At 40.6% G+C, this 17,756-nt stretch overlaps 1 pseudogene; it reads right to left on the minus strand.

Annotated features, from left to right (window-relative positions):
* Positions 1–16,211, minus strand: part of LOC132823594 (mixed lineage kinase domain-like protein) — a 37,196-nt pseudogene extending 20,985 nt beyond the window's left edge.
* Positions 16,212–17,756: the final 1,545 nt, after the last annotated feature.

Here is a 17,756-nt window from a genome sequence, read left to right on the forward strand (position 1 = left end):
ATTAATTTCTGATTCAGATGGCCCATGGTCAACCTTTGCATTTCTCCACCAATTGGGGTGCTTTACTGACCAATTAATGATCTCTTAATTAGGGGGTCTTGTGGTGCAATGGTATTGTTCTTATCTCTAGGCTAATTTGGTTTGGGTTCAAGTCCCACCTGCTCCAGAGGTGTATCAGTAACATCACCGAACAGGTTGATGAGAAAAACATCTGACCTCTTAAGGGCCTCATCCCAGTACTGCTGGTGCCATATACTTGCATGGTATCCAGTGGGCAACATGTCACCTCAGTGATGAGAAAAGGCTGGAGTGAGGAAGGTTGGAGACCCTCAATTAAGAGCAATCGGTGCTAATTGAAGGACGGAATATCACAAAGTTTGGGCCTGAAAGGAGTCACTTCACTGTGCATGCTTCTGACATCCCCCACTTTCCACTTTTCATCCCCTATGCAACAATATCCCCCCATGTCTCCATGGTCCCATTAGTCATCTGTGGCCTGAGTCCTCCTTGATCCTGGCATTCCAGTAGATGGTATTACTGCAGCAGCCATGGCCTCCTCTGTTGCTATGTTGGTCTGCTATTTTTATATTACCACCTCCCCCCATCCCACCAACAGTTCTGAAAAATGGTCACTGGACTTGAAACATTAACTGTTTTCTCTTCACATTCACAGCCAGACCTGCTGAGTTTCACCAACAATTTCTGGTCTTGTGTGTTTCATATCTCCAACATCCACAGTTCCTTGTTTTATTTTATGTTTTATTCTCAGAGTCTTTATTCTCCCAGTCAGGTATTTTGACCATGAGACATAGGAGCAGAAATTAGGCCATTCAGCCCATTGAGTCTGCTCTGCCATTCAAATCATGGCTGATAAGTTTCTCAACCCCATTCTCCTGCTTTCTCCCCATAACCCTTGATCCCCTTGTTGCTCAAAAACTTATCTATCTCAGTCTTAAATATACTCAACAACCCCCTCCACAGCCTACTGTGGCAATGAATTCATTGATTCACCACTTTCTTGCTGAAGAAGTTTCTCCTTATCTCGGTTCTGAAAGGAATTCGCTTCACCCAAAGGCTGTGCCCTCGGGTCCTCACTTTACACAGTAATTATCTAGATGAAGGAACTGAGAGGATTCTGGCTCAGTTTGCAGACAATGCAAAGATAGGTAGAGGGACATGGAGCATTGAGGAGGCAGGGAGGCTGCAAAAGGATTTGGACGGGTAAGGATAATGAGCAATGAAGGCTTTGGACAGGTTCGGAGAGTGGGCAAAGAAGTAGCAGATGGAGTACAGTGTGGGAAAGTGTAAGATCATGCACTTTGGTAGGAAGCATAGAGGCATGGACTATTTTCTTAATGGGGAGAAAATTCAGGAGTCTGAAGTGTGAGGAGACTTGGGATTTCTAGTCCAGGATTCTCTCAAGGTAAACTTGCAGCTTCAGTCAGTAGATAGCACAATGCCACACATCTGGTGATGTAATAAATAATTAAGGTTAGAAGAAAAATAGGGGAAGACTATTTATTGATTTATCATTATCTACATAAATAAGAGTAACAACTGAAATTGCGGAAGAGAGCCTTTGGGCTTTGTATGCAAAAAATGCTGATTTCTCATAGTTTGAGTTTATTCGCAATGCAGCAGAGGATGGAAGCCTAAAAGTGGAAATTGAATTTAGCAACTACATTTAGTATGTCTCCAATAACCTGATGAAGGGCTTATGCTCGAAACGTCGAATTCTCTATTCCTGAGATGCTGCCTAACCTGCTGTGCTTTGACCAGCAACACATTTGCAGCTGTGATCTCCAGCATCTGCAGACCTCATTTTTTACTCGATGTCTCCAATAACTTACAGTAAAGAAAAAGAAGATTCCATACAAAATAATAGAAAAATGGAAAAGGACTGGTTTGGGATCATGGCTCAATATCTCACTGACAATGGTGGAATCCTTAGCCAATAATAAGTGTAAAGATATATGTGAAAATCTGAACATTGTCGGAATGTGTACACTTCCAACATGTCATTTAGCAATGGAGTTTGTGAAAGAAATCACGCAGTAATAGATCGAATACTTGACAAACTCTCAATGGAACTGTTCTATCATAGGTGTTCTTGCAAATGGTCAGGGCTACATATCAATTGTTTCTTGAAAAAAATCCCAAATTCCCTTCATTAATGAGTGATCATCCCTCAGCAAATTGCTTCATTTTTCTGAGCACTTCAATGTCCTGCATATAGGGAGAGGGGATTCATTCAGACTGAGGCTTCAGACAAAATTCTGCAAGCTTCACATCATGGTACAAGGTAAGCAGAAATTCAATCCAAGGATATGGTATGCTCTAAAAGAGATGGACAGAAAGAGTAGAAAGTTCTGGGTAAGATTTTACATCATGGCGATCAGACTGTTAGATTGGATGTTTTGAGGTTAACTGGAACAGATTTTACATTTATAGAATTGGAGCAAGTTATAGAAAGCGATGTGGCTTCTTGAACTTTGCAAATCAGACAATTATGATGAGCGCATTTTGGCAGAAGGGGTGACAGACTATGGACAAAGTCATAGTGACACATATCTCATGCACAACAAATGAAAGTTGGTACTTAAGTCATATTTTTGACGGAAAAAATGTCATTGGATGTCAGGATACTATTATGGAGAGAGCAAAGAAAGCCACGAGCCGAACATAGCTGAAATGTGCAAGATGAGGGACAGAAGATAAGATCATGGATTGGCAAAAAGGAGATAAAGAATTTGAAGGCAGAAAGTGCAGTATAAGTTTTAAAAGTGGATCTGAATGTGAACACTGTCTTCAGATAAAAACCATGGACTTTTGAAGAGAAGTCTAATAATTGGAGAAGGAGATCTTGTAATGATAGACCAGAATGAGATAGGAGGACAAGTAGAAAATGTAGTTTGATAATGGAATGTCATTAGAATAGGCTCAAAATCTCATGAGAAGTAAAAGTCCTCATGGTCAAGAAGGTCTATAGCTACTCTTAAATTAGAAGATACTTTCATAAAATATGCCAAACAAAATAAGTTAGAGAACTGGAAAAACTTAGTGAATACACTGAGATGCTAGATAGGGACAGGTAGTCTGACTGCACAGATGAATACATGCAGAAGACTAGAACTCTGTGGGAAGCTAGAAAAATGATTGTTGGGCCTCTTGCTGAGATATTTGTATCATCGATAGTCACAGGTGAGGTGCTGGAAGACTGGAGGTTGGTTAATGTGGTGCCACTGTTTAAGAAAGGTGGTAAGGACAAGCCAGGGAACTATAGACCAGTGAGCTCGACGTCAGTGGTAAGCAAGTTGTTGGAGGGAATTCTGAGGGACAAGATGTACGTGTATTTGGAAAGGCAAGGACTGATTAGGGATAAAGTGACCTTATAGAGGTTTACAAAATTATGAGGGGCATAGATAGGATAAATAGACAAAGTCTTTTCCCTGTGGCTGGGGAGTCCAGAACTGGAGGGCATTGCTTTAGGGTGAGAGGGGAAAAATATAAAAGAGACCTAAGAGGCAACATTTTCACACAGAGGGTGGTACGTGTATGGAATGAGCTGCCAGAGGAAGTGGTGGAAGCTGGTACAATTGCATTTAGATGGGTATATGAATCGGAAGGGTTTGGAGAGATATGGGCCAGGTACTGGCAGGTGGGACTAAATTGTGTTGGGATATCTGGTCGGCATGGACAGGTTGGACCAAAGGTCTGTTTCCATGCTGTACATCCCTATGACTCTATAACTGTTTCTGGACAGTACATGTAAGGCTCAGTACAGATTAATGACGAGGGTTTCGAAGAGAGATAAAAAATTAGTCGACTTCTGTACAGCAGGAAAAGGAAGTCTAAAAACATTTATTTTAGCTCTTTTACGAAGATAGTTTTGGGAATGCAAATTGATCAGTATAAAAGCTGCAGTTTTGCAAAGAAAAGTACTTCAGAGGAAAGTCTTTTTGAAGCCTTGCAAGAAAGTTGACAATATAGAAGTGAGATTATGAAAATTAAAGAAGCATAGTTATGGGTAGAATAAAATATTAGATTAGATTAGATTACTTACAGTGTGGAAGCAGGCCCTTCGGCCCAACAAGTCCACACAGACCCTCCGAAGAGCAACTCACCCAGACCCATTCTCCTATATTTAGCCCCTCACCTAACACTACAGGCAATTTCACATGGCCAATTCACCTAACCTGCACAATGTTTTGGACTGTGGGAGGAAACTGGAGCACCCGGAGAAAACCCACGCAGACATGCCGAGAATGTGCAAACTCCACACACACAGTTCCCTGAACCCGGGTGTCTGGCACTGTAAGGCAGCAGTGTTAACCATTGTGCCACTGTGCCACCCATGGTACTTTTCAGTCAGGTCAATTCTGCTGAAGGATTGTATTCAGTTAAAAGAAGACCCAGCATCTTAAGGAGAAACTAGCAGGCATCTTTATGATGCACATTGATAATCTTCTGTGGAGAAGTTCTGTAGAATTCAGGCAGTGTATGATGAATAAAATAAAAGGAATTCTAAGATTGGTAGTCAGTCTGAAGAGACTTGGAAATATGTAGGATTGGATATGAAACAAAATAAGTTGCAAGTGATTTTGTATCAACTATCTTACTTCAAGGATGACAATCATATCCCAATAAATTGAACCAAGTCTCACAGAAGGTCTTACAGCCAAGGTATAAACAGACACTTAAGAAGTTTGATTAGTCAGTTGAAGTGTTGTGTACCTGAGATTAAACTTAATTCCAGCTATGACTAAAATTAAGTACACAACAAAACATTTATAGTTGAGAAGATTCTGAGAGTGAATAAAATATTGAAGAAAATTGTAATGGAAAATTAACAAAATTGACATTTATTGTTGAAATCTGTAAAAGAATGCCTTACTAAGTCAATTTAATGTAGACAACCTGACTTCACTGAATTCTGTGAACAGATAGCCTGTCCTTGCAAGTTTTGCAAACAGTCTAATTTGGCAGAGTCAGGGGAAAACACAAGGGCAGTAGCAGTTTTTTCAAGAGTAAGGGAATGGGAAAACAACTCCTTATGTGGAAAAGGGCTTGAACTGTTCCCAAGCTGATTGTCCTCGAGGTGAGATAATGTTGAGCGAAGTATGGTATAAAGGAACCATATGAATGATACTCGGGACCCCTTGCGTAAGGTATTTTGTAAAGTGCAGAGGGTCCCTTTGCAAAGGCCTGTAATAAACTTTTTCTTTGCTTTCACTTGCAATTGAGTCGAATTGATTTAATTTCAAATCAATTCAGATAAACTTGTGTACAAGTTTCCAACCTGCGGTGATCCAGAAGATATGAAATTGGTCATGTTAGCAATGTTTAAAATGCCAAACTTCCTGATGGACATCCAATTAAGGCAGGTTTTATCATATTTTTGGCGGAAAGGAGTAACAAATGTTTGCCATGAGGCTGACTATGTTTTCTCACCTTGTTCAATTAAACTTGTCTCATCAGCTACCTACGCACCCCATAATGTCCCTCTTGTGTAATTCTATACACATCTTATTATCCTCCATTCGCAGAACAATTTGCCACTGTCAGGATAACCTAGAAATGGCTGGCAGCCCTGGCGCTTGCACCATTCTTAAAAAGCCATTGTGCACACAGACAAGCACTGTTAGTCCAGGGATGCTCTGCACGGTCTCTGCCAATTGCTCTAGACATGGTAGACCATGGCAAATTCTGTGCCCTACTTTGCAGGTAGGCATCTGGAGATCCTGTCGAATGAAGTGGTGCTTCTCTTTCTCTAGGACTAACAGTGAAGACCACAACATCAGACCATGCCAGTATGGTCTGAGTTTACTGCCTGGATTAATGCAGTTTCAGCTATGTGAAAGAATGCACAATCAATAATTTTCTCCATGCCACTAGCATGATCCACCACCTTCTTTTTGATACCTTTCTCTGTTATTACAACCAGTTCACATGAGACACTTGCTCTACCATTTTTAGTATTGCTTGCGACATTTTTACCACTTGGCATCACCCACCCCAACCTCTGGCACCACTAACTGTGCATACCCTGTCTGCTGCCTATTCACCCACAGACATCTCCCCACCTGCATGAGAAAAAATAACTGTGCCACCCACTTTTATCTCCTTCAAATACCAGCATCTCTCTCATTCCAGGAGGAAAACAGCCAACAGTATGGCAGAAAGAGTCAAGATGAATGGTGGGCTGCCTGACATTTAGCATCTTGCCCCTTGTGTTGACAATATCCTGACCATTGCAAGCTGTTGACTGTGTCTGAACGCCTGGGCTGGTATTGAGAGCTGTCCTTGACTTATTGTGCCAGGAACCCCTGACCAAAGGCTGTCTCTCTGGACTTGACTGAGGCTTGCTGATAACAATGACAAAGTTTCTTCCTTTCTGTCTGCAAGGCAAAACAGAAATAATGTAAACTGGTAACTCTGTCTGAGAAGGAAAATGTACAGAAAAGCAAGGCAAGATCATGCAAGTCAGGATGCTTTGGGTATTTGGGTGGGCTCAAACTGAATGAGTGCTATGATAGCAAGCGAAGAGCCCAGAGATGCAACCTGCACCAGTCCATGAGCTGCATGCATGCCATTGAGCACAAAATTACGATGTTGTCAGATACCACCAATGTCCAAGGATGTGGGTTGTGCGTGGCTGGTGTCCATGGTGTGAGTCTTGAGAGGTTGATGCCCAGAACCAAGCAAGCTTAACAATCAGGTGTTCACTCCCATGCTAAGAATTCTCTAAATATAGCTTAATTAGTGCATTTAGTAAGAAAGGAAGAGGAGTATTAATTAAGCGAATTTGGCTGTTAATAAGGCATTTAAACAAGCAATAATCCCCCCTAGTTGGCAAATCACTGCTGCATTGCGATAAATTTGCCTCACCACTCATTAAATATGTAAAAAATGCAGTGAGGTACTCGAATGTCAAGACAGGCCTCATCAGACATCTCGCTTGATTCTGCCACAAATTTCGCCACCAACAAGTCCTGAAATTGTGCAGGTTGCTACAAAAATGCAAATCTTTATTGCATGTTCTTCTATTAAATTTATGCCTAGAACGAGCTTACCCTTCTGATTAATGCAGATTCCATAAATTCGCATAATATTTGGCAATTCATAATGCTTCATGGTCTCAGCCTCATTGTAAAAGGTTTTCTGAATTTTGCTAGAGGAAGGAAAAAAGGGTAGAAACATCAATCCTTGTTAAAATGTTGCCAAGAGGGAATGTGCTGAATTCAGACAGTTTGTAATTCATACTAATTTCAAATTAGAAAATCCAACATTAAGGAAACGTTTAATGGCCATTGGGAATCCATAAAGCATTCCTTTGTAATATTTGAATTTGTCGGTTTCCATGAAAGATTTGTTTTCCATTTCGATGTCATCTATTTTTAAATCCGAAATATGCTTCACTGGGTGAGCAGAAAATTGCTCATTGTCTGAAAGGGATGGAGAGAAACGTTTCATCAAAGGCTGGGGACACACAAGAAGATATCAGTTATGCCATATTTTTGCAAATCCCAGTCAGCATTCCTGGGTAAGGATCGGTCAAGTACAGAATACTGTCCTACAGGGCAAGAGTTACAGCTGGGGAAAAGGCAATTACGAAGCAATGAGACAAGATTTAGGATGCATAGGATGGGGAAGGAAACTGCAGGGGGAGGGCACAATTGAAATGTGGAGCTTATTCAAGGAACAGCTACTGTGTGTCCTTGATAAATATGTACCTGTCACACAGGAGGAAGTTGTTGACCACAGGAGCCGTGATTTCCTAAGGAAGTTGAATCTCTTGTCAAGAGGAAGAAGAAGGTTTATGTTAGGATGAGATGTGAAGGCTCAGTTAGGGCACTTGAGAGTTTACAAGTTAGTTAGGAAAGACCTTAAGAGAGAGCTAGGAAGAGCCAGGAAGGCACATGAGAAGTTGTTGGTGGATAGAGCCAAGGAAAATCCTAAGGCTTTCTATAGGTATCAGGAATAAAAGAATGACGTGAGTAAGATTAGAGCCAATCAAGGATAGTAGTGGGAAGTTGTACATGGAGTCAGAGGAGATAGGGGAAATGCTAAATGAATACTTTTCATCAGTATGAAAAAGACTATATCGTCGAGGAGAATACTGAGAAACAGACTATTAGACTTGAAGGAGGAGGTGTTAGCAATTCTGGAAAGTGTAAAAATAAATAACTCCCCTGAGCTGGATGAGATTTGTCCTGGGATTCTCTGGGAAGCCAGGAAGGAGATTGCTGAGCCTTTGCCTTTGATCTTTATGTCTTCATTGACTACAGGAAGAGTACCAGAAGATTGGAGGATAGCAAATGTTGTTCCCTTGTTCAACAAGGGGAGTAGAGACAACTCTGGTAATTATAGACCACTGAGCTTTACTTTGGTTGTGGGTAATGTGTTGGAAAGGATTATAAGAGGTAGGACTTACAATCATCCAGAAAGGAATAAGTTGATTAGGGATAGTCAACACGGTTTTTGTGCCTCTCAAGCCTTATCGAGTTCTTTGAGAAGGTGACCAAACAGGTAGCCATTGATGTGGTGTACATGGATTTCAGTATGGCGTTTGATAAGGCACCCCACGGTAGGCTATTGCACAAAATACGGTGGCATGGGATTGAGGGCGATTTAGTGATTTGGATCAGAGATTGGCTAGCTGAAAGAAGACAAGCTGAAAGCTTGGTGGTTAATGGGAAATACTTATCCTGGAGTTCAGTTACCAGCGATGTACCGCAAGGATCTGTTTTGGGTCCACTGCTGCTTGTCATTTCTATAATGACCTGGATGAGGTTATTAGAAGGATGGGTTATTAAATTTGTGGATGATACTAAGGTTGGTGGAGTTGTGGGTAGTGATGAAGGATATTGTAGGTTACAGAGGGACATAGATAAGCTGCAGAGCTGGGCTGAGAGGTGGCAACTGGAGTTTAATGTGGAAATGTGTGAGGTAATTCACTTTGGAAGGAGTAACAGGAATGCAGAGTACTGGACTAATGGTATGATTCTTGGTAATATAGATGAGCAGAGAGATCTTGGTGTTCAGGTACATAGATCCTTGAAAGTTGTCACTCAGGTTGATAGGGTTGTTAAGAAGGCATACGGTGTGTTAGCTTTTATTGGCAGGAGGACTGAGTTTTGGAACTATGAGGTCATTCTGCAGCTGTACAAAACTCTGGTGCGGCCACACTTGAAGTATTGTGTACAGTTCTTGTCACTGCATTATAGCAAGGATGTGGAAGCCTTGGAAAAGGTTCAGAGGAGATTTACTAGGATGTTGCTTGGAGGGACGGTCTAATGAGGAAAGATTGAGGGACTTCAGGCTGTTTTCATTAGAGAGAAGAATATTGAGAGGTTGACTTAGTGAGAGCCTTTTTCCTCAGGTAGTGATGGCTAGCATAAGGGGACATAGATTTAAATTGACGGGTGATAGGTATAGAACAGATTTCAAAAGGTAGTTTCTTTATTCTGAGAGTAATAGTGGTGTGGAACACACTGCCTGTAGCAGTAGTAGACTTGCCAACTTTAAGGACATTCAAATGGTCATTGGATAGGCACATGGATGAGAATGGAATAGTGTAGGTTAGATGGACTTCAGATTGGTTTCACAGGTCATGCAACATCAAGGGCTGAAGGGCCTGTACTGTGCTGTAATATTCTATGTTCTATATATTCTACCCCATTTCCTAAATTAGCCATCCTTTGGACTCTCTGAATGAATTGACAGTTTCGCATCTATGATTATTGGGGCTGCCCATACTCACTAATTACTGCTGACATCACTGATAGAAAAAAACATTCCTGTCATTACTCTTGGCTGAAAGTGAATGCAGATCTCATTGATGCAAAGTCAGTATCCAGCCCTAAACATCATGCTGCTTGCCCAGGGGCAGTTACTTAGGGAGAGGAGGAAGTGATGGGGAGCTCACAGAAAAGCACTGTCAATTATAATTTTCCTGCTTTTGACCCATTCGAGCGATTCATAACTTTTGATGTCTCAGCTGCTCTGTGCTGTCAAGGCCAAGTCTTGCTAATGTAACAGTATGAATAAATGAGGGCCTTCTGACCACCATGTCTCCAAAGATCAGGAAAACTGTCAAGCAGCAGCTACCATATTCCTGAGTGTTCATGCTTTGGCAAAGTCATGGATTGCAGTTTGGGTCAATTACACTGATTTGGAATTGGAATGTTCGCCAATTTCTCATACCAGGCTTGGGAAGAGGATGTGAATCAATTCTGGGTTGAAGTGTGATTGTTGTGTGATTGGGTATAGGTTAGGGTGTTGGGTTATAGATAACCTGGATCAGCTCAATAAGAAGCCAATTTAAGTTAATTGTTGAATTGGTTGCAGAACTTTTCTCTCTGGTGTACTCACATGAATCAAGCATCCGTTTGATGTCTGTCAAGTCCATTTTTATTTCCTGCACACCATCATTCACAGTCTATTGCAACATCTCCCCCATTGAGTGCAATAATGCAAAATAAGTAGTCAATAACGCTTAAGAAATTCAACTCTCTCTTGCTGGGAACAATGATAACTACACAAAACTGGGAGAGAACCTGCTTTAAGGTGACACATTTGCATGGAAACATATTGGTTTTCTCTATCTGAGATAGGGAAACGTGACAGAAGCTTCCACCACTGCATCAGATTTGTGAACAGTTGAGGAAAGATTTTTCAAACACCTTTTGCCCCTTTAAAAAATGACAGCTCTGCACAACAACAAGATATATGTATACACAGCCTTTAGTGTCATGAGATATCCCAAGGTTATACAGGAGCTTTGTAAACAAAGTCTGACACAGAACCATGTAAGTATGTATTATATCTGATGACCAAAAGGTTTAGGGAAAGTAGTTGATTTTAAGGATTGTCTTAAAGGAGAAAGGGAAATAGACAAGTGTAAAAGCATATTCCAGAACTTCAGGTGCATCAATGACACAATAATTAAAATTACAGATGCTCAAGAATTAGTGCAGCACAAACATATCAGTGTATTATGGGGTGGTGGAGATTATAAAGCCAATGAGAGGTGTAGTCATGAAGGAACTTTAAAACAAGAATACGAATTCTAAAATTTCATCCCTACTTTTGTTTCCATTGCCCCTGGCATGTTTTAGGATTCTTTGGTCACTTTTCTACAAAAATGATCTGGACAGAACTATTTTCCAATGTGTTTTGAGTTAAACTCTGTCTCAAGAAAATTCCTTCTCAGGACAGCTTGTGTGAATCCAAAGTCACATGAAAGTTGACATATCAAGCAGAAAGGAACTGAAAAGATCAGTTTGTATTCCCTTTGTTATAAGGTTAGACTTCTATAATTACTGGTATGTGATTTGGAGGGGCCAATATTTGGAAGGAGCATATTGCCATGCTGAAAGAGAAACAGGGCCGTAGGGGAGCTCAGTTACTTTCAACTGTGGACAAGAAGCTGCTCATTGTGTGTAAGGGTTCGAATGTTGCTCCATGTGGGATCTGGTCCTTACCAAAATTTGCTCATGATAATCACACAAGTCAATTTCTTTTTTACTCAGATATTGACAATGGATTTGCATCCACAAAGACATGATGTACAAACCCCAACATAAAGAGGGAATAAATGTAACCAACATTGCCGTTAATGACCATGCTTGTGAGTGTCTCTGTCACTCTGTACATGAATACAATAAGTTTCATATGTCTCCACATACTGAGGTTCTTTCTGTCTTGGTTTATGAAGGGTGGGTCAGACCTTACTAACGCAGAAGACTCCATTCATTTGAGCCCAACAATACCGCTTGTCCCTTGTGGAAACATTTGAGCAGAAAAATATCTTTGACCCCAATTATATCTTCATATAATGCTGGAAAAGAAAATGGTGGATCCTGTTGGATGGTTCTCGGAGCAGACTGTCAGGTCATCTGACAGAATGCTTCATTGGTATGACTTCCAAGTAAGCACTAACGTATAGCTTGGTTGGTGTCAAGAAAGACTCACTGCACTGTGAGCCTAGCACACTTGGAGTTTCAACATGTCAATATTCTGTCTTGAGGCAGCTGCATGGGAAAAAAAACTATCTCCCATCTCCTCCTGAAATGTGCCTTTGCAAAGAGGATCTGGATATATAAGCAGTTTTTGTCAGGTTTCGATCCAAACATTTGTGTAATGGAAGACTGTGTGCCCTGTGGCCTGATTGCCGAGAAGCACACTAAGATAAAAAAGAACTGCTGCTGAAGGATTATCAACACAATGTTAAGATGCTCTCTGGTATGCTCAAGACCTGCTGGTCTGAGGCTAAGCAATTGCTAATTGATTAATATATTTAGATAATCTAGAAGAAATCTCATTCCTAAATGTTATTGGTCAATGCAAGAAATCTTTCGGTATCAGACACTGAGGCCTGGAATTTCATCATTACAGAGTTTCTTTCTTGTTTCAAAATTGTTGGACTTCAGCCTGGAAATTAGAAGCCCTATTACCAAACAGGAAACATAGCATTTTTGTGGGGGTGCAAATGAGGTCAGGCTATATTTGATGCAACTGTAATTTATCAAGGCAGATGTCCATAAAAATCAGCAGCTGCATGTACTCATGTGATTTCTGGTGACGTGGGTGTCTGCAACATGAAGTATGCACATTACACTAGGTGGGTGCAGGTGTGAACTTTATGGATTCATTAGCCAGCATACCATTTTGGAGCAGTAAGACACCTTTGAATATGGTCCTGGAAAGCATCTGGGGGAAATGTCAGATCCCTTTGAGTTGCTAACGTGCATAAAACTGCATAAATTTATTTAAACTGAAGTTCATTTAAACGATCAAAAACAACAAGCAAATGTGTCAAGATCAATTGTCAAGGAGAAGTATCAAAAACTGTGAAAACTTCAGGTGAATTGTCAAAAGAACTGTCAAAAACAACTGGGATTGAGTAAAGTCCCAAGCTGTTTAGTCTTTGCTCATAAGATAATCCCTCCATCCCAGGAATCTATCAGACCTGGACAGATTGTGGAAAAAAATATAGTCATTCCATGCAAGATTATGTCATCAGAAAAGATTTAAGTATTACGTTCTGGGGTGCCAGGATCAATCTTTAAATTACAGGCCCATTTCTTAATGTATACTCAATGTTTTTCTTCAACTTGACAGTATTTTCTTCTCTCCTTGTCCAGTCTCTTCCCTCTTACATTTGTGATTTTTCTGATGCTTTACATTAGTTCCACAACTTCCAGGATCCTGACCCCAGGGGGCACATCTTCACCATAAATTTGCAATTCCTCTATATTACTAAATTGTAGAGGGCTCAGGGTGTTCCCCAGACTAGAGGATTTGAGTGAGAGGAGAGGCTGGATATACTGGGACTTTTTTCACTGGTGCACAGGAGATTGAGGGGTGACCTTACAGAGGTTTATAAAATTATGAGGGCTATAGATAAGTTGAAAGGGAAAGGTCTTTTCTCTAGGATGGGGGAATTCAAACTAGAGACTTATTTTTAAGGCGAGAGGAGGAAGATTTAAAACGGACCTGAGAGGCAACTTTTTCACCCAGAGGTTGGTTCTTGTTTGGAATGTACTGCAAGAGGAAGTGATAAGTGCAGATACAGTTACAACTTTTAAAAGATACTTGGACAGATACATGAAAAAGAAAGGTTTAGAGGGAGATGGGTCAAATGCAGACAAATTTAGCTTGGTCGATATGGACGAGCTAGACTGAAAGGTCTGTTTCTGTGCTATATTGCTGTAAAATTCTATGATTACGCCATGGTGTCCAGCATGAATAGAATACTGAATCTAGTCGGTGTTCAGTCTCTGGGAGAGAGTCTGTTAAATCAGATGCTTCCTGTCTTAAAAAAATTCTGAAGAAAAATTCTGTTAATTTATGTTAAAAATGGCACACTCAATGATGTCACAAATAATGCAGGATTCAACGATCGCAGATTTCAAAATGGTGTTGACATGTCCACAGATATTAGAAAGGCTAAATACAGAATAAGTCCCAGCAACCTAATGTTTCATCTGAGCTTACACTGACCCTCCTATTTGATGAGCTTAAAATTAGTTTATCAGCCTTTTACATGTTAGGAGCCCACGTTGTGGGAGATAATGTGCTGATGTGGATAGACAACTGACTAATGGGCAGGAAACTGTGAGTGGGGATGATGTTCTTTTTCAGGTTAGTGACCTGTGATCAGTGGGTTCCATAGGGATCGGTGCTGGGACCACAACTGTCTACGGTATGTATTAATGATTTAGAGGAAGGAGGCTAGTGTTCGGTAGCCAGGTTTACAAACAACACAAAAGCAAGCGGAAATGCAGGTTGTGAGAGGGATACAGATAATTTACAGAGAGATATTGATGGGTTAAATAAGTGGGCCAAAAGTTGGCAAATGGAGTATAATGTGGGAAAATGTGAAGTTGTTAATTTTGGAATGGAGAAAACCTGTGAAAAGCTGCAGCACAAAACACAGAAAGCTAGCACAGAGGTGCAGCAGGTAATAAGGAAGACCAATGGAATGATAGCCCTTACTTCAAGGGGGTTGAAGTATGAGTCAGAAACTCTTATGGCAACTGAACAAAATTTTGGTGATACCACATCTGGAGCACTGTAAACAGTTCTGGTTCCTTTAGTTAAGAAAATATATTATTTCATTGGAGGCAGTTCAGAGAGGATTCACAAGGAAGATCCCCAGTATGGAGCAATTATCTTATGAGAAAAGATTAAGCATGTTTGGATTCTCTACTCACTGAAGTTTAGAAAAATGGGAGTTCAAAACATATAAGATTCTTACAGGGCTTGACAGCGTAAATAGTGAGAAGATGTTTCTCTAGGTGGAGATTCTCAGACCAGAGACCATTGTCTCAGAATTAAGGAGTGCCAATTTAAGATTGAGATGAGGTGGAATTGCTTCTGTCAGAGTGATGAGAGTTTTTAGAACTCCTTGCCGCAGAGACCTGTGGGGGCAAAGTCCTTGTGTATGTTTCAGGTTGAGAAAGACAGATTCTTGACTAACAGGAGAAGCAAGGGTTTTGGCAAGAGGGCAGTAAAATGGCCATGGTCGTATTGATTGGTAGAACAAGCTCTAGTGGCGGAAAGGCTTACTCCTGTTTCTTTTTCCTTTGGTTTTATGGTCATAAACCTTCATTATTCAGTGAAACTGCTTCGCACTCAGACGAACCAAAACTTTTGGTAAGATTTGAGCTTATCACTGGAATGAAACATCCGAAAACACGTTTTTTAAGGATGAATAAAATAATAAATAATGGAGAAAACACTTCTTGATTAAAATATGATCAATGACCATGAAACTAGTGACTTTGGGCAATGTTTTATATTTATACATGTAGTACTTGTTCCAGTGTAGCTCATTTCATAAATTTTCTGATGCTTGGGAAATGTTGATCCTCAGTTTGGAAATATAAGAAAATAATGTATTTTGACTGCTGAAACATTAGCTTTTATAAATGTAGTGGATGTGGGATTCTATATGTCAAATAATTTAAACGGACTGTTAAATGATTACAATGCTGAGAAATCAATCAGAAAAGCTTATGCTGATTTATAGAGGGTTTACAATAGAGGATTTCCTCCATGTTTGTAGATACAGAGGCCTGCTCCTTGGATGCTGCTTGACCTGCTGTGCTTTTCCAACACCACTCTAAACCAGACGCAGGATGCCAATGCTTTTCACACCAATAAATACAAAATCCTTTTCTTTGCTATGCATTTAGGGATACAGTCAGAATGCTACTCAGTGCATAATCTTTCTGCAATGCCTCCTAATAATTATGTTGTCAAATTAAAACCAAAACCAATAAATTACAAGTGACCATCCACATACCTTCTTCCAACTTCTTTGCAGTCTTCTCCAGATCTTACTTGTCATCCTTTGTGTCTTGTTCATCATCTTTTCCCTTTTGTTTTTCGTCAAACGTGTTCACCAAATTCGACAAAATTATTTCTTTAGCTTGCAGGGCCAGGACGAAGGCACTAGCGACATCATTTAGTCGCTCATTGAGATGATTGAAGTCTTCCTTGATTTTATAAGCCTTGAAGACCTTGGAGAATCCGTGCTTGTTGGTGAAAGACTTTATAAAATCTCCTGCAAACTCCAAAATCCCCACCATCTCCTTCATAATCTTTGGCTTAATCAGGTCCTGATGATTCCGAAAATCGGCCACAATTTCCATGAGGCATTCGAATCGAACTTTCAGGCGCTGGCACCGCTTGTGAATCATTTTCACCTCACCACAGAGTCACCTCACCACAGAGTGAATAAATAGTTTGAGCCAGTTTAAAATTTTTTTCAATGTAATCCATGCTGGAATCTACAATGACAGAAGATCATCAATGCTATCTTATCACTTAGAACGAGCTGACTGTAAGATGTATGCCATCCAGAATTATAAAGGACAGGCTAGACCTGATTGTGGTCCCTCACTGAACCATACCACTACAGTCTTGGTAAGAGCACAGAGAGCACAGTTTAACACAATGCTGCACAATAGAGTTAGTCTATTCCTTAGATTACACACTGAAGTAAAATCAGGTTTGGGGAGTTGAGAGTGAGGGGTGGGTATATTCAAAGGACATGGGTATTCATATCTTGACTAACACACAGATGAATGGAACAGAAACACACTGCTCACAATCTCTTTACTCAACACCAGCTTCCATGATTATAGATTTATAAAAACTCACAGCTCAAAAGGAGGCCATCACACTCCATGTCAGCAGAAAATTAGCAAAAACACAAGTCAACATACATAGCTCTGCTTTTTGAAATGATCACACATGAGGCAATTTCCTCAGTGGTTTATTCATTAATTACATAATCTTGTGTGATTTTAAACCAGAGAGTGAGGAGAATAATCAGATAGAGCTCAATCTTAATGGGTGCTGACTGGCAGGCTAAAATTCAGGCAGTGAACTGCCAGTGACTGCCTTTTACCTTTAACAATAGAGGGTGACCGCTTTGCAGAACACCTCCAGTCCGTGACAAGCATAACCCGAACCTTCCCACAGCCACTCATTTTAACTCAGCATCCTGATCGTATGCCCATTTGTCTGTCCTTAGCATGCTGCAATGCTCCAACGAATCACAGTGCAAACTGGAAAACAACATCTCATCTTCAGATTATGCACTTTACAACCTTCTGGATATAATGTTGAGTTCAACACCATCAGATTGTGAACTTAATCCCATTTCTTCCCTTCCTTTTAGCTTTACTTGTTGCATTCACTGTCACCATGTCCCCTCACCCCTACCCAACTCCAGTGGGATCATCTGTTCTTTCCAGTCTTACAGTTAGACACAACATTGTTCTGCCGTTCTCACATTCCGATCATTTAATCTGCACTATCAGCTCTCTTTCTCCCCCGCACTGCACACACACACACCCCCACCAAGTATTGCATAAACGCTGTCCCTTCCATGTCACCTCTGATGAAGAGTCATCTAGACTCTAAAAATTACTTTGCTCTCTCTCCATGGATGTGCCTCACCCACTATGATTTCTAGTAATTTTTGTTTTCACACTGAGATATCATTGCATTGCCCTGACAGGTCACCCTCCCACCCTTGTTAACTAAGTTTGATCATTGCATATTGAAAAAAAAATATTTGTTGCAACCAACCTGAAGTGGTCAAAAGAGGTTACCCTTCCTTACCTGGGGGTAGCATGGTAGCTCAGTGGTTAGCACTGCTGGCTCACAACGCCAGAGACCTTGGGCAATTGTCTGGAGTTTTGATTTGGAAATGCCGGTTTGGACTGGGGTACACA

This window comes from Hemiscyllium ocellatum, chromosome 17, assembly GCF_020745735.1.
Source record: "Hemiscyllium ocellatum isolate sHemOce1 chromosome 17, sHemOce1.pat.X.cur, whole genome shotgun sequence".
Lineage (NCBI taxonomy): Eukaryota > Metazoa > Chordata > Chondrichthyes > Orectolobiformes > Hemiscylliidae > Hemiscyllium > Hemiscyllium ocellatum.